Source organism: Taudactylus pleione, unplaced genomic scaffold (assembly GCF_031769625.1).
Source record: "Taudactylus pleione unplaced genomic scaffold, aTauple2 ptg000781l, whole genome shotgun sequence".
Lineage (NCBI taxonomy): Eukaryota > Metazoa > Chordata > Amphibia > Anura > Myobatrachidae > Taudactylus > Taudactylus pleione.
In genome coordinates, this window is record NW_028285183.1 from 3,204,173 (window position 1) to 3,231,483 (window position 27,311).

Below are 27,311 nucleotides of genomic sequence, written 5' to 3' on the forward strand. Positions count from 1 at the left end.
TTTTTGTGTTTTTTTTGTGTGTGTTTGTTTTTTAGTTGTGTTTTTTTGTGTTTGATTTTGTGTGGTGTTTTTTTGTGTGTTTGTTTTTGTGTGGTGTTTTGTTTTTGTGTTCCTGTTTTTGTGGTGTTGGTGTTTGTGTTCCTTTTTTTTTTTTGGTGTGTTTTGTTTTTGGTGGTTTTTTTTTTTAGTAAAATTTGATTGCTTTGGAGTTTGAAAAACACAGTTAGTTTTTGGGCTTGTTCCGGTGGTTTTTTTTGGTTTGGTTGGCCGGCCTTTTGTCTTCCTAAATCCAACGTTATTTGACGAATCATGTAAGTGTGCCAGCCTACAGCATTTTGTTTGATTTTATTTTTGGATCATAAATCAGAATCTTCGTTTTTGTATGTTTTTTAATTTAATTTTTATTTTAAATATTTCTTAAAGGTGTTTAACACTTCTTTTTGGTCTGGAATCAGGTAAGTGTCTATTTTTTCAAACATACACTTTTTTTTTAGTTTAATCTATGTTTTAAAACCAAATTTTTGGGGAATATTGTTTATTGTTCTATTTTTAAATTCTAATTTGGTACATTTACCAACAATTCATATTTGCTAGTTTAAAAATTAAGCATGGTTTTAACACTAAAAGTAGTAATATTGGTTTGTCCTTAAAAAATGTTTTATTTTTATTTTTTCCCTCTCATTTTTAAAACGAACAACAAATACACATGTAGTGATTTCTGAAGATGGCACTGCCTGACCCTGTAAGAATATGCCCCATTATTATAAAGCTAAGTATTTTTGCACAAAATTTCACAATGCACTCTGGAGAACCAATTAAAAATATAAATTTAACTTTACAGAGTGATGTTGGACAGCTAATAGTGGCCATGTTGACTCCCACCAACCTTCCTCAGCCTCCTCCTGGGCATAGGCATAGGAGGCGTGCAAGGGCCAAGATATGTAGAACACATGTCACCCTTTTTGGAATGCCTGATGATGTGGTTGTTACCACTTATTGTCTGCCTCCTAATATTATCCTAGACACTCTTTCAATAATAAAGAATGATCCAGAAAGTCAGATTAACATTCCTACAGCAATCTCGCCACTTACACAGTTGTTGGCAGTGTTACATTTCTGTGCCTCAGGCTCCTTCCAAACCACTGTGGGGCTAGTGGGTGGCCTCTCCCAGCCCTCATTTTCACGGATCCTGAGGCATGTGCTAGATGCATTTTTCAATCATCTAGCACATTTAATAGCATGCCTTTGGATACAGAAGCCCTTGATGTGGTAAAGCAGAAGTTTTTTGAAATTGCAGGCTTTCCACACGTCATAGGGGTAGTGGATGGCACTCACATAGCACTTCAGCCCCCTGCATGCAGGGAACAAATATATAGGAACCGCAAACATTACCATTCCCTAAATGCAATGGAGCTATGTGATGCCTCACTCCAGGTCCTCTCCCTGAATGCTAAATTCCCAGGCTGCAGCCATGATGCATATGTGACCCAGCATTCAGGGATTTGGCCCAAATTAAGCACACTGCAAGCTGGTGACACATGGATTCTTGGTAAGTAAAAATCCAGTATGTCTTTCTAGTAAGGTGTAAACAGGTTCTCATGGTAAATGTATATCTTTTGGTGTCCCATTTCCATCAGGTGATAGTGGATATCCTTGCACGCCCTGGCTGCTGACTCCTTATTTGACTCCCACACCAGGGCCCCAAACTCACTATAATGCCACATTTACTGCCACCAGGCAGGTGGTGGAGCGCTGTATCAGCCTTTTAAAGGGCCGGTTCCGGTGTCTCCATCATACTGGTGGTGCACTCATGTACTCGCCGGATATGGTTTCTCGCATTGTGGTCCTGTGTGGGATTTTACACAACATTGCAATAAGGAGTCGAGTACCCATGCAGCCCGAGGAGGCCTTGCCAGAGGATGGCCCCCCGGAGGAAGGTGTTGTGATGCTGTCGGGGGGGGCAGACGCGATAATGTTGTTTCACGTTTTTTTAGGTATGCATATTTACATTTTTTGGAAAATAAAATACAATTTTGCAAAATGTATTTTAATGTGGCCCTTTTTCTTTTGTTTTCTTTTCCAACCAACAAAATCACAACACTTTCCAAAACATGGATAAAAAATGGAACCCATTGGCAATACCCTGTATGTTTTTGGACTACTAATACATTTTGCACAGATATCCCCCAACATGTTTAGTTAATTTGCCTTTTGTTTTAGTAATTGATATATTTTCCATTCCAAAATCTGTTTGTTTTTTACTATACTTGTTTAGGTTTGACTAAGCCAGATGTTTAATTTGCCCAAACCATGAGGACATTTGTTATGTGTGAATCTGTTATGTTTTTTTTTTTACCATTAAATGCCTGTTGGCAACATGTTTGTTATGTAATAAATGTTTTAAATGATGCAAAAATGTTGCTTCTTGTTTGTTTTAAAAATTTGTAAGCCATTTTGAGGTGTATAATGTATGCCAAACCATAATTGTAAAATAAACAACATTACTGCAAATTTTCGTAAGGTTTACTAATACATGTTTTAAGTTCTTACACTATGGAAAGGCACCCACCTTTGTTCCTAAAATTTTTCCCATGCAGAATTACACCCTTTAATGTGTGGCAAAAAAGAGGACAAATGTTGGAAATAACACAACTTTATTTTTTTTTTTAGAAATGTCATAAAAATGTAACAAAGAAAACATAAAAAAAACTACACATCCTCCAAACGCCCCACTATTCTTTGGAGACAGAAGTAGGCCTGCAATAAGTAGCCCGATGTTTCACGCAGCTCCTCCCGAATATCCCTCAGGATGTGGGTTAGATCTGTTGAAAAATTGTTAAAAATGCAGAATAAATACTTCATTACAATTAGAAACATTTGAACAGTACACATTATTCAATGTACCAAAAAGTGTTTAAACACCCTGATGTTACGGTGTGTTTGAAAGTATCAGACACACAACATTATTAATAGGTTTCTACTTTTGTGTTGATCAAAAAATTTTAAACCCTAACTATGTGGCATAATCCAAAATCCACTATGATGATGTTACAAATAATGGGAGGTGTATTCTTAAGTCATGATGGCCATATCCTTAAAATGCACAATGCACATATTCACTTCAAGAATGTTGTTGATAAACCAAAAAAAAAATTTTTTTTGGCCTATAAAAAACATCACTTTGCCTAAGTACATTATTACATTTTAAACACAGTGTACACAATATCAACAAGGGTAGTCTAGTTCCTAGCACCTTGGCAAGTTTGGTGACAGGTTTTTGGACATTGTAAAATACTAATCCAAATTTAATCATTAGTTCCTCAAACTCCCAAAAATATTTAAATTAAAAAAAAAATTTTTTTTGAGGACCACAAAACAAAAAAAGGGCCAGACAATAAACATAAGGTTGTAAGACTGAAAAACAGCATTACTGTGCAATGATGTTAAATCCCATCCAGCAAACTTTAAAACAAACAAACAAAAAAAAAAATGAAACAAATACATGGCTAACAACAACACCCCAAAAAATAAAAAATAAAAAAACATACCCTGAGAGTGATCAGACACAGCAACAGATGGTGCCGGCGAAGCTTCGGGTGAGGGTGAATATTCGGGAGTGGGGGGAATGGTGGAAGGGGAAATGGAGGCAGAAAGATCACAGGGAGGGGATATTTGGGACATTTGGGATGAGTGGGCAGGGGAGGATTGGAACAGGGAGGGAGGGTTACTGGGGGATTATGGTGGTGGGGAGGGAGGGCTGGGTTGAGGAGATGCAGGTGAGGGCTGCTGGTTTGTAGCTTGTCTTTGGAGAAGCTGTGCCCTCTCTCTCTGCTGGGCTTCTAAAATGTAAACATAAAAACACAAACATTAAGTTTTGAATTTCGGTTACACAATACTAGTACACATTCTGTACAATAGGGACAACATACAGGAGGGTTTTTTAACATTGACTAAAATAATTGGCAAAGGAACACACATTTTTAACAGTCCACAAATTAATACTTTTAAACAAATGCACACTTACATCTGCATATTTGCAAACGCAAATTCCTGAGGAGCGCTGGCGACCGGCGGCCCAGGTCCGACCAGCGACGCTCTAATTGAGCAATATTTCGTCGAAAGCCCGCTGATCGGAGGGCTCGCCTCACCTCCGCATAGGCAGCCCATTTTGCCCTATTTGTAATGGGCAGCACAGCCTGGGTGATCCGCCTGAACATTATGTTGACCAGGACAAGCAGCTCTCTCCTGGTCAACGCTGCGGCTCTCATGATGGCAATGGGCGTTTTTACAGAAAACATGAAATATACATGGGGTAGAAAAAATATGATTAGCTAAAATATTTACACTTTCATCAAAAACAACACTATTGGCCAATCCTTTAATCATGTGTGCCGAAAAATAAGGTGACATTTGATTGGCTACAACACGCAGTGTGCAATTGCAAACATAAGAGTGCAAATGATCCTAACGCAAAATGCACATGTATTTATAAAGTTAACACACTTATCAACAGTACATTCACAGTTAATAAACCTTACTTTGTTTTTAAGATTGTGTGAAAAAATAAGAACGGAGAAAACAAACACGAAATGAACAATAAAGTTTATTGACACATGAGAAAACCCTCATTTTAAAGAACAGCAAGAGTTAAACACTTAATTAGATAATTGCTAACAAGCTAATAACAAGCTGATCGATAGTCCATGTAAACATGACATGTGACCATCAAAACAGCACATACGGCCGCAAACATCAGAACATAATTAGCATACAGCGACTGACAGCTCCTGACTACGATTGACTCAATCGTTCGTTCAGATCAGACAGTAGCTAGAGAAGGTGCAGTGCTAACGAATGGGCGTCACTTTGTTTACGATCGCCCTGCCGTACGATTGGATTTTTCAGTCGTTGGTCGTACGACCGTGCGGCCACAACGACCGACTCTGAATGAGGTCCAGTGTCTCAACACACTTTGTGGAACATCATAATAGCAATCTAGAGGGCTTAACTGTATTGGGGATAGAATCGACTGAATATACCTCCAGAGGGGGAGACAGATATAAGAAATTATGCAAAACCGAATCAGAGTGGATATTCAAACTCCAGATACTATATCTAGACGGCTTAAATGAAGCTTTAGAATTTACAGATTAGTGTTGTCATGGTTGGCTGTTTGAATTCTTCCCATGCTTCTCTTCTTTATCAGTCCTCCTTTCTTTTCCTTGGTTTTTGACTAGTGAAGATATGAGCATACAGGGGTACAAAAGTGTCCCTTATGTAATGACTCCTTATGTACTATTTTTATTAGGAACAAATAGTTTAGGTTATCTGTATATATTTGTATGTGTGTCTATATGGTTGTGTGTAAGAGTGTGTGTGAGTTTTAATATATGTGTGTATGTGTGAATATGGGTAGGGTTGCCTCTGCAATGGAATTTATATACCTATACATCAAATTAGATAAAAAATAAATAATAAAAAATAATTTAAAATAGTTGAGTGTTTTATGATCCCCCTCAGTTCGGGAGCATTAAAAATAAAATATAATTAAGACATCCGCAGGGATACATTGTTCAGACCATAATTAATGTTGCCTCCATTCACAGCGCTGAAGTCCGGACACAGCGCTAGTGGTATACAAAGTGCCATCTGCAGTGTAATTATATAAGCGCTATACTGACTGCTACAGTGTTGGAAATTCAACTAAAACATCCAAACAGGTAAAAATGTTTCAACATCATTCATAAAGGAATCTGGTTTATGGTTCTATAAAAAGGAACATTTATGACTTGACAATTAGGCTATATCTCAACCAATCTACTAATATCTGGACATTTTTTTATTTATTTTAATTTTTATTTTTAAATATATACAATTTTGAATATAATTTCTTGTTAATTTAGGGATTGTTTTTTTGTTATTTGTTTGTCCTTAATATGTACATCAGGATCCATTTGAATACAAATATCCTAGCAAGGATTGTTTTTTTTAGTATACAGTATGTGGTTATTGATAAATTTGTACAGATTTAGTAATATTTATTGGTTTATTCCCTTTTCTATATACATGTGTATACTGACACTTTTTCACTAAACCAGCGCGGTTGAACAATCTTTCTTGCTGTTTATGTAGGTTTACAATTTTACCTAGTTTTCTGCTTTCAGGTGTGATATAGGTGCTGAAGGGTTTTTTTCTTGTACACTTTGATCTATGACAGTCCACAATTCACTGTGGCAGTACAACTGATACAAAATGAGTGGTCACACAGCTTGTTTCTTACTTCGATTCTTAGAACACTGCAGAAATATCCTGAATCGGTTGTTAAAACACAGCGTACCCAATCACTTCTCTCAGACACACTCTTCTGACCATACATTACTTCAGGCCTCTGTGATTGAGCAAATACCACCAACACAAAGAGGGGGTGACTGTTACCGTAGATTGTGTGCTAGAGAAGCTTTTTGGATACACTCCCTCCACACCTTAATTCCCGATGGACTGAATGAAAGTGTAGAATTGGAATTCTGATTATTTTAGAATCCCTACTACTCTAGATATATGCCATCCCAAACTGTCATCCAGCTTATATATCCCTATATCCCCTCTTACATGATCACTTTCCTGAATGATAACTTATTAAGAATGTGTTAAAAGTGATAAATGTATATTGTTCTATATGTTATTCCAGTCTATATGTATTGTCTCTATTTGTTTCCCTGACATCTGTGATACTTAATATTATCATCCAGCTTATATCTATCCATATATATATATATATATATATATATATACCCTGTGGAATATAGCCTCATGCACTTCCGTTTAAATAGATAATATCATGAATCTATATGGTGTTTTTTATATACTTCTTTTCTTAAAAATGTTTTTTTATATATAATGTCTTCTCTTATATATAATATAAAGACTTTTATGTATTAACTGTATGACATTCAAAGGGTAGATAACAAGCCCACTAACTATCAAAATATGGCTTAAACACTGCAAAAGAGTGATTGTGTCTGTCCAGGTCTTAATTATCTAACAGCTGAAAGCACTTGAATCCATACTTTAATGAATGGGTGGCCCTATATATCCCCCACCCTAACACAAATCAACACTTTGCCTTCTGAGGAAACCGGGAGTGTGTTTTAACATGGAGAAACGCGTCAAGGATCCACACCTACTTGTTGCTCTAAGACTGCCCAACACAGAGCATACGCTGGCCGCAGATAGCCAGCTCCACTACACACCTGTGAGCCGCTCCAGCCCAAACAGCACATTATTAAGAACTGAGACACTGTGGGACAGAGACCGCTTGAACTCAGTGGAGCGCACACTGGAATAGAGGTACCCGAGCCTTCCGATGGACCCCCTCCAAATTGCAGAGAGACGGTCCCCCACTGGAGTGCTGGCTGTTGTCCCCCACTGGTGAACATATCCAACATTGTCTGTAAAAGGCTTACATTGGACCTCCTGCTGGGTGAACCAACTCCACACGCTATTTTGCAAGTATATTAGCTGGCACTAACCGGCAATCACTTATTTATGCAATTGATTATTTCTTGATACAAACTTACTCTTTGCCCATATGTGTCACTATGAAGTTGGAAACAAGCTGTGTGACCACTCATTTTGTATCAGTTATACTGCCACAGTGATTTGCGGACTGTCATAGATCAAAGTGTGGCTAACTACCTTACAGGACTTTTTATTGTGTTGATATATGCCATACCCCATTACTCCTTTTTATATATTTGTTTACAATTTATTGCCATGTCTTGTCATTATCAACCTACTTAGTATTTATTAAAATTCTACTTAGTTTCCTGTTGAGAAGAATACTATGCATTTATAAGAATTTTACAATAAAATTTTCCTTTACTGAATTCTACATGGCGCTGCACTATTATTCTTACCCTTGTTGTATATTGTGGAATGCAGAGCCCACTGTGGTACCTGCCGAATCGAATTCAGGGTATAAATTGTTAGAATACCAGCGCACCTGTTCTCTTTATCCCTTCTCTAATTTTTTTTAGACATCATGAACTAATAAACTTGTAGCATCACAGCCATGTGGTAGTTAAGAACTTTTCCATCAACAGCACATTGGGCAGCTGGATAACTAACAAGTTAAGCTTGTGCAGCTGATGAGAAAATGGCATGACTTAGATCTTAATTTTATTTCCCAGCTGCCAAATATGTGGCTCCACCCTCCCCCATGTTCTTGCATCCTAAGCTGCAGCCCAAACAGCCTAATGGTTGATCAGACACTACTATTTTTGCACACTTGCACCATTTTTATTGTCGAGTGTGTAATCTCTGAACCTTTTGGAGGGAGAGGTGATAACCTTCACTCAGGTTGGTTTACTTTTCCTAATTTCTGAAAGCAGTGGCTCCATCTGAGTTATTCTCTCTCTTCAGACTGTCAATAGATGCTATTGGGGCGCACTTGAGAAAACTCAGCCCATCTTGGGGATGGGCAGCCAGTCTCTTCTACTACAATTCTGTAAGTGCTGTATATTCTCTATGTTCCCTTGCTTGTTTTTAGGGTACATAATAATGTGTGTTTCCTCTTTTCAGCAGTCTAAGTATTGGAACAAATGGTTTCATCAATGATGTATACTCATGGTATGGCATCCAACCTGAAAATGTCAGCAGCTTCCTCCTCTTCTACTCTACTTGTTCTGGTACTAAAACATTTCCTTTAGTGCACTCTAATATCACATTCTGTGACCAGATACCTCAAGCTTGCTGGGACCTTGAGTTTGTGCACCCAGGGCTAATGGAAAATAGTCAAATATCTAGATGTGTTCTGGGCTGACCATCTATGTGCATGAGTGCAAAACCAATACACCTCATGCTGCATATCCATTGAATTATTTAAATGATCTTCTTCTGCTGGGTTCAGAGATTTATGTTATATCCGGCGCGTTTCTGCTTTTGTGTAGTTGCAGCGGCGATAATATGCAAATGGTATTTTTTTGTGTGCAAACATGTGTTGGACAATTCAAGCCCTGAGACACCCATTTTAAATGACCATGGACAGTGCTAATCTGCCAGTGGTTACAAACACTCTACCATTAGTGCACCATCGCCTTCACCATCGACACTTGCACCAGCCAATGGCAGGCGCAGTGACTCTTACTAAACACCAGATAAACATGGCCTCTGTGGCTCTGAATTTAAGAATTCAGCCAATTTCACTGACACGCCTATGACATTTCCTTAACACTCCAATTAGACTTCCTTTTTTTGCACTTACTTCAGGCCACCTCCCATACACCACCCAGGAACTCCCATGTTTTTTCCTCACTGGTTTTAATGCTATCACCTCCATATGCAAAAATGTACACTGCATGCGCTCAGGGGATCACATAGGGGTGTCCAGGGATTTTTGCACATGTGCAGTAGCAAATAACTGCTCAAGTGCACCAACATCAGCATTGGGTCCACATCTGAATCAGGTCCTTTGTGTTAATATCAATGACCTGGTTGGCTATGGTTTGCTCTGTCATGGCCCACCTCAATACAGAGAACATCCCGCAGGAGCAGGCTGTGAAAATGGAGTACAAACATGTACTGGTATACAATTAAATGCAAAACTTTAAATTATCATTTTAGTAACAAACTTATTGTGCAATTTTAACAGTTCTCATAATCTCATACCATCTGTGAATGCTAGTAGTCCATCTTATATAAGATCATTTGTATTTTAGATTTTATGGTCCTTAAAATACTACTGTGCAATTTATAGTACTTATTTAATTAATTTTGTTTTCCGTGAACTTATTATAGTTTACAGCCTCTGTTATACACCCCGCTGAATAAAGACCAAGGTCTTATCCTGGGCAACAACTGGTCAATTTATTAATCTAGTGGTGTATCTAACTCTTGTAATCGAACAGACTCGACATCTTAATTAGTCTATTTAAAGTCCAGCAGCATACAAATTTATTAACCTCTGCAAATGTAATTTACTGATTATCATAAGCTAAAAAAACTGGAACATATGAACTCTATGTGAAAGACAGATACAGTATATAAAATACTGTATATTTACTAGGGATGTGCGCCGACCCCTGTGTTTTGGTTTTGGATCTGTATCTCCTTCAAGGTTTTGGATCTGAATTTGGTTTTGCAAACCACCCTCAAGTGTTATGGTTTTGGATCTGGATTTTTTAAATAAAAGAAATAGATAAAAACATTTTAAAAACAGCTAAAATCACGTAATTTATGTAATCCAAAACCCAAAATTCGGATTTAAAATCCGAAATCCAAACCGCAAAAAGATCAGAACCGCAACCCGGATTTACCCGGATCTCCTCCGGAGATTAAAACCGCGAGTCGGATTTACCTGGATTCACGAAATTCGGGTGAATTCAGATTTCTGGAGAACCGAACCGCACATCTCTAGTTTTTACATGAATGCCCAGTATACTCAATATTAACTAGGAAGATAATTATATTGCAATTTATACAAATTGGAACTATGACTCTCTGCCTCTCTATTTGATGAGTATCTATCACTCACACATAGCGTCTGATTCTGAGATGTACTCTAACGCTGCTGCAGCTGTGGATGTGCAGAAATATTCTAATGCAACATCCACAGAAACTTGTATTATGATGCCCACTGGAGCCTTCATAGCTGTTCACAACTGTGTACACATTCGCAGCATTGGGCGTAGGTCAAGCAAATATCGACTCCTTCAATGAGTCTATGGCCTTACAGCATTGCCACCATACCTGAGATGCTGGTACCATATTCTCTGCATACAGAATTAAAGTGGCATTGCTTTGTCAGAGTGCTAAGGTCAGTGTGTTTGCATGATTTCTCTTCAAGTACTATACATAAGCCCAGGGCCATAGAGAGCTGGCTCGAGCCCATGACACTTGGGGACCCCATCACAGGCAGAGGAGAGGAGAATGCTACAGCTGCTCAGAGACAGTAGTCTCCTTCATCCCACTGCAGTCCAGCACACAGCAGCGTGTGCAGGGCTGCTGACAGTTAAGAGGGGAGGCGGCAGCAGACCCGGGCCCCTTTCAGGCCCCTCCAACCATCCCGGGCCTGGATAATTAGTACTCGCTCCCCCCCTCTTTTGGCACCCCTGCATAATGCATAAGGCCTGATTCAGAGACAGACGCAATTACTGTAGCATTGCAACTGCATTCTCTCACGAATTGCATTTGCAAGAATATTCTAATGACTCACTCACCATCCATAGCTTAGAAACGCCCACTGAAAGCATCTCGCACTCGCTGCTCAAGCATCAAACGCAGATCTGGTGGCCATCAGCCTGCATTGTAAGTCTAAGCTGCCGCAGACATAGCTGGTACCCAGCAGGGCCAGATTATAGGGAGGGCGACAGGGGCAATCGTCCTGGGGCCCCCACAGACCTTAATCCGGCCCTGGTACCCAGACATGCAAAGGGCGCTCCAGCTGAAAGCAGGAATGCAGGACAAATTTATGCATGCCCAGATAACAGTGTTAATATGGTCCGACACACTTTTCCAACCACTCCTCCATCTTTTCCTCCAAATGCTGACTACTTGTTACTCACTTTGCAAGTGAATCCTCTGTGTGAGCATAATCGCAACTCAATCGCTGCGGCTGTGCAGTGCGGCTTATGCGCAATGGCAAACAATCGCTCAATCTGTGTAAATATCGGCATTGCGTCAATCTCTGAATCAGGCCCATAGACAAGCAATTTGTCACACCGAAAATGGCTGACTCATCAGCTACAATAATGCAAAGTTATTTCAGTCTTAAGGGTATATTTAATAAAAAATTATTTTAATCAATGTGTTTCAGGATCTAAATCACACATTTACTAATGACAATGGCCCTCATTCAGAGCCACTCGCAAACAGCAGTACGCTCGTTGCGTTCCGATGTTGAATAACCGCGCATGCGTCGGTGTAACACTGCGCATGTGCGTACGGCAGATTGCGAGCTTTTATGGTCTCGTTCGTCAAATAGCGTACAGGAAGTGACATGTCAAATGTGATTGACAGAACAGGGCGTTTTTGGGTGTTGACGGGGGTGGAGATGGAAAAACGCAGGCGTGGCGAGGCGTTTTTGGGGCGTACATACATTAGCAGATGCGAGCGTAAAATGTGTTCGGACCGACTCATACGTCACTGGATGATCCTCTTTCCCTTCAAAATGCTCGCACAGCTTAGGGTCTGGATTACTCAACCACATTGGCGATGGCCTTCTCCTCCGTCCCGGGACTCCACGATGTTCTTGCGATTAATCGCGGGAGGGCTGAAAAGCAATTAGTGTTGGATTGAAAACCGGCTTGGTATGTGTTTTGAAATCAGTTTTTTGGGATAGCACAAAACCGTACGCAGGTGGAAATCAGAGCTGCTAATGTCAGGATGACACAATCAATTTGCGTACATTTGTGGGGGTTTATTTTGCCCTCAATTTGGTGGTTAGGGCCTATTGTAACAATAATGTCATCATGTTTTAATTTTCTCACCATTTTATTTTTGCCTCTTGAATTTGCCTCGTTATATGAATTTTTAAACCTTCCTTAAAGAGCCCATTTTTTTATATTTTTTTTATTTTTTTTTTTGCCAGTTTTTGCCTTTTGGTCCAGGATTAAATGTAACCCATTTGTACAATAATTTCACAATACAATGTCAGATTTTTGGTGTCAATTTATTGCTCAAACAAAAAAAAAATTAATAAAAAATTTGGGGACATCTTTTTTTGGCAAAGATCTGTCCCAAAATCAAACAAATTGGCCCAACATAACTGTTGACATAAACATAAAACAAAAAATGAAAAACATTTCACAAGAAAGGAGAGGGAAGTTTTGACCAGAAAGGAATATGAGCCAAGCACAGAAGGATTGTGGGAAAAGTCACCATTGCTGTCACCGTTTTTTCACCCGTTTGGATGAGGGAGGGAGGGCGCCAGACCGGGTCCGGGATGTCATCGGGCTGGCCTGTCCAGAGGCAGATGTTGTGGCCTCTGGACTAGGCACAGGGCTAGGCACATTTGGAGGATTGGCTGATGTTGTGCCAGAGGTGGAGGATCCTGATGTTCCGGCAGGAAGGGAGGTCGGCTCCACTATGTGCTGGCGAACGAGCTGCTCCAGGGCATTGGCGATGCGGATGTTGGCCCTGGTATTTTCCGCCAGGGCCTGACCAATGGTCACGTTGGCCGCAGCATTTTGCTCCAGGGCCTCAGCCACCCGTAGCAGACTGGCATCCATCCTCTGCAGAATCTCCGTATGGAAATCCGATTTGAAATTGAGTTCTGTGAGGAGGGACACTGCCTGCGAGGGGGATTGCCCTGGACTGGCTTCTGCAGGGTCCTCAGCCGGATGTACTGGTTCCTCCCCTGCCGAGCAAGCAGAAATTCTGCGGCCAAGGCTCCCCTCTGGAGCAGACTCATCCACCTGTGTCTCTGTTAGGAAAAAAGAGAAAAGACTCACATTAGAATCTACATATTGGCACAATAACATTTCAGAGATGGTGACATCAAAAGATTTACCTGGGACAACATGAGGAGCCGCAAAGTCTGGTATGTCCGTATCCATGTTCGACACGCCAAACACCTCCACAGGCTGCACACACCCCTGTGCCAGCTCTTCTAAATCCGTCAACTCCAATGACACAGGGGTGGGACCCCCACCTGTCCCCCTTGCATGCCTAGCCCTGTCCGCAAGATTTTGCTTTAGGCGATATTTGAAGTCACCCCATCTGTGGGGAAAAATGGAAGCCATTATCCTTTTGTTTAAAATGGTGTTTGTTTTTAGGTGGGGCAAGTGTTTACTTACCGCTGTTTGACATCCCGGGCTAGACGGACATAATCACCCACCCTATTGACAGCAACGGCTACCTCTTCCCACATTCTCCCCTTCTGGCTTAGACTCATATTCCTGTCTGCCTGTGGCAGGATGTCCACACACTTCTGTATCAAAACCTCCATCTCCTTTCATGTGAAATGTGGCTGCCTTTTTTTTTTGCAGCTTTGGCTGGAATACTGGGCCCAGCAGCCTCTTCCATGTCATCCTCCTCACCTATTTGTGTAAATATTCATATTTCACAAAATCACAACTTGCCCAATCTTATGTTTCAAATTAATCATTGATACAAAATGCATGAAAGACTTACCGCCTGACTCTTGGGCATTGTTTCCCTGGTCTGTCGCCATGTCTGAGGTCCAAACAAGAAATACACCAGAATTTTAATGTGTTTTCATGACGTATTTATACATGCGTCCTTATTTTGCGGCCGCATCATTGATTGTGCGTTCCTATGATCCCTCCTTAATTTGTGCGGGAAACGAAACACTATTTATGGCTTGGTGTGTCTCGAGTCGAGGTGGCGTTTTTGGATTGTTGGAGGTTACCTTGGCTGGAGTTTCTTGTTTGCGGATAAAGGAGTTGGCGGTTGGAGTTTATTTTGTTTGGAAGATTTGCATTTTTATTTTCCGTTCTCTTTTTTGTTTTTTGTTTTTTTGGCCTCGTTTCTTGATTTGGTAAGTTTTGTGAAGTCTAACTTTTGATCAATTGTTGTCTCATTGTGTTTCTTCTTGTTTTTAATTTTTGGATCCAGAATTTCATATATTTTAGCTTTTTATTTTTTTCGGACCCAAAGACCTTTTGATTTGGACTCTTATATATTTGCTCTTGGTAAGTCCATTTTTTATCTTGTATTTGTGAACTAATTAGCGCAGTTTTCTCAGTTTGTATAGTGACTTGTATTTGCGAACTAATTAGCGCATTTTTACTACTTACTATTGTGACTTGTATTTGCAAACTAATTAGCGCATTTTTACTACTTACTATTGTGACTTGTATTTGCGAACTAATTAGCGCATTTTTACTACTTACTATTGTGACTTGTATTTGCGAACTAATTAGCGCATTTTTAAATGCTTATTAATCCTGTAAAAATTTTTGTGGTTGCCCTTTCGCTTTTTTGGCAAACATTTCAACCCATTTTGATGTACTGTGTGCAATGTCGTTTTGCTCTTTTACCAAATGTGTGTTTCGCATATTTTAAGTTTTGTCTTGCACAAAATTTAGAAACAAAAATGCACAGAGTGAAATTTGTAAAATTATTTTTGTGATTAATTTCAGTTTGGACGTATCATGACAATACCCCGGCATGTAAGCAGCAATGGATGGTATCATCAAGCTAAGTTGTTTTTAATTTTCTTTTGGGGTGGGTCCAAAGCCTTACATTTCAATCTTGCCATTTCAGGTTGATCTTGGGCGGATTGTTCTGGTCATGCTCCCGGAAGCCGACCAACCTCAATCTCGTCCCAGGCGTAGGCATCGTAGGCGTGAAAGGCCCCAGATATTTCGAACACGTGTCACCCTTTTTGGAATGCCCGATGATGAGGTTTTAAGATGCTACCATCTTCCTCCCAAAATCATCATAGACACTCTCTCATTAATAGAGAGTGATCTTGAGCGGCAAATTGACAGTCCTACAGCAATACCACCACTTACGCAATTTATGGTGGTGTTACATTTCTGTGCCTCAGGATCATTTCAAACAACGGTGGGAATAGTGGCGGGCATCTCACAATCCTCCTTTTCCCGGATCCTGAGGGCAGTGATGGAGGCACTTTTCAAGCACCTCCATCATTTTATTCAAATGCCTTTGGATATGGGTGCCCTTAGTGTGGCCAAGGCCAATTTTTACCAAATAGCTGGCTTCTCACACATCATAGGGGTTGTGGATGGTACTCACATACCACTTCAGCCTCCAGCACGGGTGGAGGCCATATTTCGAAACAGGAAACACTATCACTCCCTGAATGTAATGGTGGTATGTGATGCCTCCCTCCAGATCCTGTCCCTGAATGCAAAATTACCAGGAAGTGCACATGACTCCTTCGTCATCCGGCAATCAGGGATATGGCACAAATTAAACAACCTACAAGCTGGTGATGCGTGGCTTCTGGGTAAGTGGAGACCTTTAGTACATAACAATGTTAAGCTTGATACACAGTGATCCTGATGTTGTCTATTCTTTTTCACAGGAGACAGTGGATACCCTTGCATGCCCTGGCTGCTCACTCCTTATTTGGCTCCCACACCAGGTCCACAAAGTGAGTTTAATACCGCACTTACAGCCACCAGGCAAGTGGTGGAGCGCTGTATCGACCTTTTAAAAGGCCGATTCAGATGCCTCCACCGCTCTGGTGGTGAGCTCAAGTATTTGCCGGATATGGTTTCAAAAATTGTGGTCCTGTGTGGGATCTTTCACAACATCGCCATAAGGAGTGGTGTTCCAATGCAGCCAGAGGATGCCTTACCTGAGGATGGCCCCCCCAAGGTTGGTCGGAGGTCAGTATGTGGGGGGGCCATACGCGATGATGTGGTGGCCCGATATTTTAGGTAATTATTGATCAAACAACAGTGTGTATACCCAATGTGTTACAGTTTTTTAACGTTCATCTTTTTTGATATTAATTATTGCACTATCTTCTGTTTGTTTGCATAATCTTGGCACTCCCACGATGACTACTTCCTGCTACCCTTCAAAAATCTTTCTGTTGAAACTTCGGGAATATATTCTGACACCAATATTGCAACGCCATATTTTTGAAATCATGTGGGCATGGTCCTTCGTCAACCAGTTCTTGATTTGTTGTGTGTTTGTTTAGTGTTTTTGGTATGTGGTGTTTTTCTGATTATCACTGTGTGTTTTGTTTGTGAGTGACCACTTTGTATTTTGATTTCTGTTGTGAATAAATATTTGGAGAGTGTAATTTGTTTCCTTTTTGGGCACGTTAGATTGTCCTAAGCAGTTTGGCCACCAAATAGGAACCTGAAAAATGGTGTAAACTATCATGTTGACCACCACAAAAAAGGAAAATGACATTGGTACTGGGAGGTGTTTCTTGTGCCTGTTTGCATTCAAAATACAACACACAATCTGTAGTGAGATTCTGTGGCAATCCTTGCTTGAAGAGTCTACTTATGTCAGTGTAAAGAATCTTGGATTTACTCCAAACGCATGAGACAGAGCTTGATTTAAAACAGATTTATTAAGAAACAATTTGTAAAAAAATAAAAAAAAAAACTAATTCCTAAGGAGGACCAACAGATGGTCAAGGCCCTGCATAAGCCCGGTGACCTGCTCCCGCATACGGCCCACACAATTCACGATATCTTCCCGACGCCTCTGTTCCTCTGTGGGTGACAAAAGTTTGGGGATTAATAAATCGATAATGAAGCAACATTGTAAAAAAACACAAAACAAGCAAACCAAAACTTACAAGCTTGTGGGCCAAAAAAACATTACACGGATAAAACCCAGCACCCCAAAATGTCTAAGGGCAAAAATACAAGGGCCCTAAAAAAAGGCACACAGGTGTGATATGTGTATGGTGACATCAGCAGGAACAGGTAAAGACAACCCCCAAAAATACCCTAAGGCGACAAAAAGTCAAAAAAAATGGGGACGACACATGATTACATACAAACAGTTTGTGGTGTCCAAAATAAACTTTAAAAACATACCGTTCTCCAAAACGACAGAGCCAGAAGCCACTCCCTGGACCACCTCGGAGGTGGCTACATTCCCCAACCCGAGGGGCAAGGTGTTTTCGGGATCCAGGGAGGGGGTATTTGGAGGAGGGACGGATGGAGGAGAGGGGGAATTGGGCTGGAGGGGAAGTAGGCCTGAAATTTCGGCCACAGGGTCTAGGGAGGAGGGGGTAATAGAGGAATTGGGGGTTGGAGAGAGGGGCCGGGACCGGCGTCTTGTGTGGCGATGCCGCCGTAGTGTTTGCTGTGCCCCTAAAAAATGACAAAAATATTGTGGTTAGTTTCAACAGGAAACCAAAAAAAAAAATTAAATAATAAAAAAAAAAAAAAAACACAATAGGACAGACATGAAAACATGCACATGCAGATATGACTGCAATGACTCAATAGGACAGACATGAAAACATGCACATGTAAATATGACTACAATGACTCAATAGGACAGACATGAAAACATGCACATGCAGATATGACTACAATGACTCAATAGGACAGACATGAAAACATGCACATGCAGATATGACTACAATGACTCAATAGGACAGACATGAAAACATGCACATGCAGATATGACTACAATGACTCAATTGGACAGTCATGAAAACATGCACATGCAGACTACAATGACTCAATAGGACAGACATGAAAACATGCACATGCAGATATGACTACAATGACTCAATAGGACAGACATGAAAACATGCACATGCAGATATGACTACAATGACTCAATAGGACAGACATGAAAACATGCACATGCAGATATGACTACAATGACTCAATAGGACAGGCATGAAAACATGCACATGCAGATATGACTACAATGACTCAATAGGAAAGACATGAAAACATGCACACGCAGTTAGGGCCCACAAGATAAACTTGAAAACCACAGTCCAGAACACTTACTTTCCGCAATCTGCATGCGAAAGCATGCCAGCAAGCAGGGCGTCCGCCGGTGCAGGTCCGACCACCTGCGCTCCAGCTGGCCAATATGTCGGCGTGAGCCGAAGGAGCGCAGGCGTCGACGTACCTCCGCATATGCGGAACGCTTGCGCCTATTGGAGATGGGTGGAGGCTGACTGGTGATCCTCCTGTCCATCACCTCCGTCAGCACCAGCAGTTCGCGCCTGGTGAATGCGGCGGATCTCATGATCGCAATGGTGTTTTTTTGTCAAAATAGTTTTAATAAAGCACCACAAAAAAATTTGATTGGCTAATGTATTTGGGAAATTAACAGGACAAATTCTATTGGTTAGTGTATGAGTCATGTGTTCGACAGGGCCACAAATCTCTTGAGAGTTATGATAGGCTTGATGCAGTGACATGCGTAAGCTAATTTAAATAAAGAAATGAACCACAGAAAACTTGTGGGGAGACAAACAAATAGAACAATTGTTTAATTGGGGCTAACATGTCTTTTGAACAATAAAAGCGAAGGTTTCAGCCGTACGTATTCTGCGAGAAAATACAAACACGGACAAGATTAAAGTTTATTGCATTGTGTTGAAAAAAAAAAAACAATTAAGCTAATTGATACATTGATTGGCATGATACGATTGAGGGAGGTAGGCCGAAAAAACGAGCAGGTAATCGGAATCTGACAGTCTCACTTCCAGTTTGTACTTGTGCGTGCGTTCCCTTCAAGCCATTTCGGGGATGTACGCTCGCTATTTGGCACGCTCGTTAGTCAGAGGAGGGGTCGCCTGAGTTTGGGGCGGATTTTTAGCTGTGTTGGAAAATACGAGCGAGTGCTTGAATTTAAATATTTTTTTACGTACGCCGAACGTGCATACGCCCACTTGCGAGTGGGTCTGAATCAGGGCCAATGTTTTTAATCAATTCTTAAGTGTTATCAAATGTTAACATCAATGTTGATCGATTTAGTTCAATTTTCAATCAATTAGATTAACCTTTAGTAAATTTACAGCCGACTGTGATAAAGGCACTACATAAATACATACATTTATTATTATTATTATTATTATTATTATTATTATTACATAGGTGCTCAGATGCCCAGGCAATGCATTGGGGTAAATAAGAGGTGTAAGTTGCTATTGTTTCTTCAATTTTGCACAGTGAATTCATTTTGCAATCCAATAATTAACTCATACTGAACCAGTCAGACTGAATTCACAATTTTTCATTTGAGAGATAGAAAGAAAAATCTTTATATTAAGGTTAAAATGTCGGGACATCGGGCTGAACCCCTTGGACACCCCCTAATTACTAGTTAGGCAGTTGGAAGTTTCCAATTGGTTCAATTAGTCCAATTATTATTATTATTATTATTATTATTACTATTATTATTATTATCATTTATTTATATGGCGCCACAAGTGTTCCGCAGCGCCTTACAAAGTACATAAATAGATTGATTTACAGTGACTTACAGTTCAATACAATACTTATGAATTGCAATTGTACTTACAATACAAATTTTACAATTTTACAAATTTTACAATTACAAATGTATTGTAAGTACAATCGAATTGTACTTACAATACAATACATTACAGGGCATGGATAATATACATTGCTGCATTCGCGACCATAAAACCCAGATAAGCAACAATGCAAAGCAACCAAGTGTTAGGTGCCCTGGTAGAGAGTAAGAAGTAGATGAAGGAAGAGTAAGGAAAAGCACAAGAGGGTAGAGGGCCCTGCTCATAGGAGCTTACATTCTAAGGGGGAGGGACAGACAGACAGGGGTGAAACAGATGGGGTAGGCAGGGAGATAGGAGTATGTAGCAGCAAGTTAAGATGAGAGCTGGAAGGCTTTGATGAAATAGTGTGTCTTGAGAGCCCGTTTGAAGGATTGAAGAGAGGTGGAAAGTCTGATGGGAAGAGGGAGAGAGTTCCAAAGGTGGGGAGCAGCGCAGGCAAAATCTTGGAGGTGGGAGTGGGAGGAAGTAATCAGTTGGCAGGATAGGCGGCGTGCATTTGTTGAATGAAGAGGGCAGACAGGAGAGTGAAGGGAGATGAGATCAGAGATGTAAATGGGAGAGGAATGGCTGAGGGCTTTGTAAGTGAGTGTGAGAACCTTAAATTGGGTTCTAAAAGGGAAGGGGAGCCAGCAGAGAGCTTGTAGGAGAGGGGAGGCAGATGCAGAGCATTTTGAGAGGAAGATGAGCTGTTCAGCAGCATTAAGGACAGACTGGAAAGGGGAGAGAAGGGATTTGGGGAGGTCAGATAGGAGGAGGTTACAGTAGTCCAATCTGGAGATGACCAATGAGTGAATGAGGGTTTTAGTGGCATCCTGGGTGAGAAAGGGTCTAATCTTGGAAATATTTTTAAGATGAAAATGACAGGACAATAATTACATGTCATTTTTTAGGGTAAAAAAAGACATCAAAATACTTAAGTTTAGACACCCCACATTTAATTACAATATTTTTTTTAATTGAAAAATAAGTGCCCTTAAAGTACCGCAAAATCTCCCTTTTTTCCTACTTTTTTGCATTTTTCATTTCATTAATTTGAGATTTTTTAAAAAACCTGCAGACTTTCCTAATGCCCACAAATAACATTCTATCATCAATTTTGGGGGGCCAGGACGATCTCCCCAATTTTTCATGCACTTCTCTCACATCGCATTTGGCAGTCAATTCACAAACCTCCGCTGTGAGTACCGTATATAAGCATTTTTATTTGGATTAGAGAATTTCTTGGCAGCGCGCATTCATGAGAAGTCTACGAGTTTCATGAAACATACTCGCTACTCGCAATTCACACCTAATTGGATTGACCCCATTGTCTCCTATCTCAACATATGAATTTTTGTGTGGTGAAAAAAAAAATAGGACTAGGTGGTTAGTTAGTCCATCCTCTGTAACTGGAGCCCTTATTTTTTCAGGAAGCCTCACAATCAGGTTTCATGTTTTGAATATCAGTGATACTGCTTTTATACCTAAATTCTGGGTCTGACCTGAAAGTTAGCCAGCACCTGAGTCGGTGTTCTTCACACCGGAGCCAGGTCTGCAGTGACCGGGCTCTTCCAGCATGGAAGTGAATGCTTGGAGATGACGTCATCTCCTGGTGCCACTGAAGCCGGCCAATTGACCAGCATGCGGCGCGCTCCAGGTCATTGTGACTCGGATCGTACCATTTACACTCCAGGGTTTCACGGGTCATTCCTGTGTTAAGCCCTGCAAGTTACCTGGGTTGAATTGCCTGGTCACTCGACCCGGGAACCAACCCATTCCCCTTTTACAACAAGGAGCTACCCAGGATAATCCTGCACAACCCGGGTTTCAGCTCTGGTGTAAAAGGGGTATTACTTTGTAAAGATAATAAAAATAAAGTTATTTTACAGAGGGACATATTTTATTAATAGTTAGATCTCAACTTGATGAATCCAGTTTGTAAAATTATTCGGTATGCCCAAATGAAAGAAATTATACATACAGTATGTATAGTTCAATGGAGTAATTCACTCACACTTAATAAGGTTCTCGTATCTTAGCCTTTTGTTAATCAAACGTTCTTTATACAATAGCAGGGTGCACAAGCCGTAAGTACTTCTCTAATTGCCAAATGTCGGTGTTTTAATGCTCACTTTTGATAAAAAATATTTATTATACATGCAAAAACTTAAACAATTTTAAAAGAGGCACCATAAACTATACTTGAGTTGTTGGTGAATTGTTTCCTTGTAGCTCTGAGCCTGGTTTTGCCTGACAGCAAAGAGACAATTTCATTGCTCCATAAAGGATCACGCAATGTGAATTTCCAATACTCTATGCTGATTGCCTTTATTGATAAAGTAATATTCCAGCATCTGATGCTCGCTAAGCAAATTGGTGCAAGCCATTTTAATTTACCAAATTGTATTATTCATCCTGCAATAAGCAAATAATATGTATCCCTTAAATGATTTTCAATATAGAGCTTAGATTTTAATTTGTACAATATGTATTCTGTTTGAAGGCTTATTCAATTTTACTTTCTTCCATTTACTGAAAAAGTAAATGCTGGAAATATTTTATAGACACAGAAAACAGCTAGAGCATCTATTATGTATGATACTATCCTTTGTGTGTGGATAATATAGCATGATATAAGGACAGGTTGGATATGATATCCCTGCAGTCAGAATCCTGATGGTCACAATGCTGACTCCTGAATCCTGAGTCTCTTGGTCAAAATCCCAACACATAGTGTAATCCCTACCCTACAACCTAACCCTAATGCAAAACAGCCTAACCTTAATGGTCCCCTTTGGCAACCTAACACGAACTGTCCCCTTCGGCAGCCTAACTCTAACCATCCCCTCCGACAGACTAACTCTAACCCCAATACTCACTATCGGGACTCTGATGACAGTTGGGATTCTTGAGCCGATATTGTGACTGTCAAGATTATGACCACTGGGATCCTGTTTATATCCCATACAAACTACGTGAAAGATATAAAAAAAATACATTTTTTATGTTACATTATGTTAAATGGCAGTTCAAATATGATTACTAAGGTATAAAATATATCACATAACTATTTAGAGTACATAGTATAATAACATTGTATTACCATTATAAACAAATATAAAACATTACTGCACTGTACTTACTGTAATAATGCACTGTTGCAGCAAACTAAATTCTAAAATATATATTCGAAACATACAGTATTGTAACCATTTAGATGTTAACATCATATTAATGTCAATATCTGAAAATATTATCAGTATTAAACAATAGATTATTTAAGTTAGGATGGGTTAATTATAATATATCATATCTCATATTGTGTTTCCCTATTTAAATCATGTTGCAAATTTGCCCATAGCATATTCATTTATTTATTATTTTTAATTTTAAAAAAATTATAAATATCACCACCTCTTGTAATCAGAATAATGTGTGTTTCAACAAACTTTTTTGAATTGCTGCTTTACTTTCTTAATTCTTAGGGAACTTATCATCATCCTTATAAGTAGGTGGACATATTACTTTCCACCAGCGTTTTAAAACTTTGATGCTGTCCGCATTCATTAAACAGGTGACACAGGAGATTCCATTGAAATCTCCTGCTTACCTGTCATTTTCGAAACTAATCACAGTGCCCATACACAAGTATGGGGACCTCAATCATCAAACTCTGTAAATACATCATTTTCGGGATTTTGAGTGCAATAATGGACAAATCTCAGATGGCGTCCGTTCTCAATTCCCTGCTCCTTCCTATTGGTAGGAGTACTGGGATGAAAATAGGGATCAATTCAGATCCCTTCGCTGGTCGCCGGGGTTTTTCTGTGAATGCGTGAACCACAGTTGAGACATGCGCACAGGCACTGCAGAGTCAAACTCAGCAGTGTAAAGTTTCACTACTACAATAGTAACGGTGACAGAGATCACAGGGACAGCTGATCAATATTGGATTGTTCTAGTGATTTTTTATGCACTGTTGCTAATCGCAGTGAGCTAGGTACTAAACTTTCACCGGTGCTAATACTAGCATTATGAATAGACCCCTTAATGTGGTAATGATGCTCCATTATCCGATTTTTCTGAACTTCAACCGTACAACCACCAGAAAATTCTACAAAAACATGTTAAATATTATATACAGTAACGTGTTTCAGTGATACAATTAAAAAATAATATTTTACTGTATGTATAAAATAATCCAGGTGTGGCACTCAGCGGTCTTATAAATAAAGACATCACATCACCTTAGTCGCAACGTTTCGGGCTTTATTGCCCTTCGTCAGGCTGCACAATAAATATATATATATATATAATGCGAGAGCTGGCACTCCAAACAACTGGTATATGGCCCGGGTGCACTGCCAGAAGCTCAAACTGACCCCAGTAATAAACAGGAAAAACGGCAACACTCCATGGACTTGAACAATATCACAGCACACAGCCAGATATCCCCAACGTTTCAGATGTTTACTACATCTTTTATCAAGGACAAATAACAACATGAAAAACTTACCTATATACACCCCACCATCTCCCTCATGTTCATAGGCAGCAGCCACACCATCCGCAACCCAGGAGACAGGGGACAGGGCCGATGCCTTGACCGCTAAACAAAACAAAAGATCGTCAATGTCACAGACATAAAAACAAACAGTAAACACCTTTACAATGTGAATAGAGCATGAGACACCTACCATAAAAATGCATAAGATAATTTATGTATAATACTTAACCAAAGCTGCAAAAGTTAAATCTATTCACTAACATTTTCTGTCATAATCCAAAATTAATCTTAGCGCCTTCGCAATCTATATTAAACATATAAGCAAGTAAGTAAAGATCATACCCATCAATCATTATCATATAACTGTAAAAGAGACCAGTTACTGCAGTGAAAGAAGCACATCTAAGTCAGGTAGCAGTAAGCCACACTGTGACATTAATTATATACAATATAATCTATATGTATCCTCACTCACTAAATGACATGTCCTTGAAATGACAAAGCTCCATGAGGCATTAGCCGCATATCACAAAATAGGGTTATAACTATGTAACTAATTGTTTCATTAAGAACCCATGGTGACAAGTTATTTAACCTGAAAATCCAGTGGGCTTCCAAGCGTAGCAACATATAACCACCATTCCCACCCCCAGTCAATGGGGGAACATCTGAAATGTTGGTGATATCTGGCTGTGAGCTGTGATTTTGTTCAAGTCCATGGAGTGCTGCCGTTTTTCAGGTATATATATATATATATTTACACAAAATATATATATATATATATATATATATAGAGAGAGAGAGAGAGAGAGAGAGAGTGTAGGTGGCACTCCCACTAAAATCATACAATGTCCAGGTGCCTGCCGTAGAAACACCACACGGAGCTCCAATACAAACACCACACCGGCGGCACTCTGTTGCATAAAAAACACTTTGATAGCAGGATGCTTCAACATTTCGATGTATTGTTACATCCTGATGATGATGTAACACTACATCGAAAAGTTGAAGCTTCCTGCTATCCGGTGTGGTGGTTTTATATATATATATATATATATATATATTGTAGATTGAACACGGCATATGCCAGGTCACCTCTGTCTCCTCACATCCCTCTACCCTGCCCCCACCCTCACTGATCCTGCCTCCATCTATTTGCTGCTCTGCCCCCCACAGCGTTGCAGCTACTTGTCCTGTACCCGCTACTGCTCTGCTCCAACATCAACTCCCTTCCTACCCACAGCTCCCATACTTATTCCATTTCTAGAGGCTGTTACTCCTCTCCTAGGTCTGTCCCATCTCCCTAGCAGTGGCAGTCATTGGGGTACATGCCCAGGCTTCCACTGCACATATATTGTAAAGATGGGATATACCATCTCAAATAATTATGTGTTTTCCCAATTAAAATGTAAAACACAGAAAGGGTATTCACATGTTGCTGTTATGTCATGTTAAGTCTTCCACTACAACAGATCAGGCTTGCCAGTTGCGGATTCAAGAAAAGACAAGAGAACACACAAGAGTGTGAGCATTACTTTTAAATTGGAACACACATGACATGATAACATTTATGTGGTCTACTACATTAAACTTTATGAATTATAAAAACTGTAGTTGGACCTAAACTAAACATACAACACATAAACGTAGAGAAAAATTGATTTAAGTGAGTTGGCACACTAAATCCAATCATGTGTCACTAATGATTACAGTAATCTCACTACAATTCTGGGCTACAAGACAGGAATAGTCTCATTTTACCAACAAATTCCCCAGCAATGGTGACAAAATTATTTCATTGGCAACTATTGTATGAAATAGAGGATGCTAAAATCAATCCTACAAAAACTTTGGTCCAGACTGCTAGACGACAATCTGTAAACTAACTAACTAGAACCCAAGACACCTACCAGCTGGCAGAGACCTACAAATCCTAATGACATCCTGGTAGCTGTACAGAGCCATTTTATAAAATCTACCAAAAAGATCATACAGTAGCACACAAATGATTCTATTCTTGTGGTCATTTTAAAGCATGTGCTAATATGACCAAAACTACTGACATTGATGATCAATATGGTATTAGCCTAGAATGCACTTGTCCAAAAAGATATCTGGACATGACTACAGTAGCTGTACATTCAAACAATGAATTCTAGAACATGAAAATACATCTGCAGATTTACAGACAATAAAGAAATTAACTTCTGTAGCCAGACATCATCATCAATTACATCACAATTCATCCAAATATCTTTTGGCCTTAAAAAAAATCAACCTCAGTATTAGAAGGGTTGACATAACCAAGGAGCTATTTAAAAAAAAGAGCGCAAATGGACTTTAGAAAGTAATAAAGTTACTCTATGTGAAGCTTATGAATATTTTGAATATGGTGCCTTCTTAGACACCTAAACACTCTGCACATACTCACCTAAATACTCATACTCTCCTATACACTCATACTTTCCTTTGTACTTATACTCTCTTTTATACTTATACTCTCCTATACACTCATACTCTCCTTTATACTCATACTCTCCTATACACTCATAGTCTACTATATACTCCTACTCACCTATATATTCATACTCTCCTATACACTCATACTCTCCTTAATACTCATACTCTCTTTTACACTTATACTCACCTATACACTCATACTCTCCTTTATACTCATACTCTCCTAAATACTAATACTCCCCTATATACGCATAGTCTCCATTATACTCATACTCTCCTATACACTCAGACTCCCCTATTAACTCCTACTCTCCTATACACTCCTACTCTCCTTTATACTCATACTCTCCTATACACTCATACTCTCCTATACACTCACTCTCCTATATA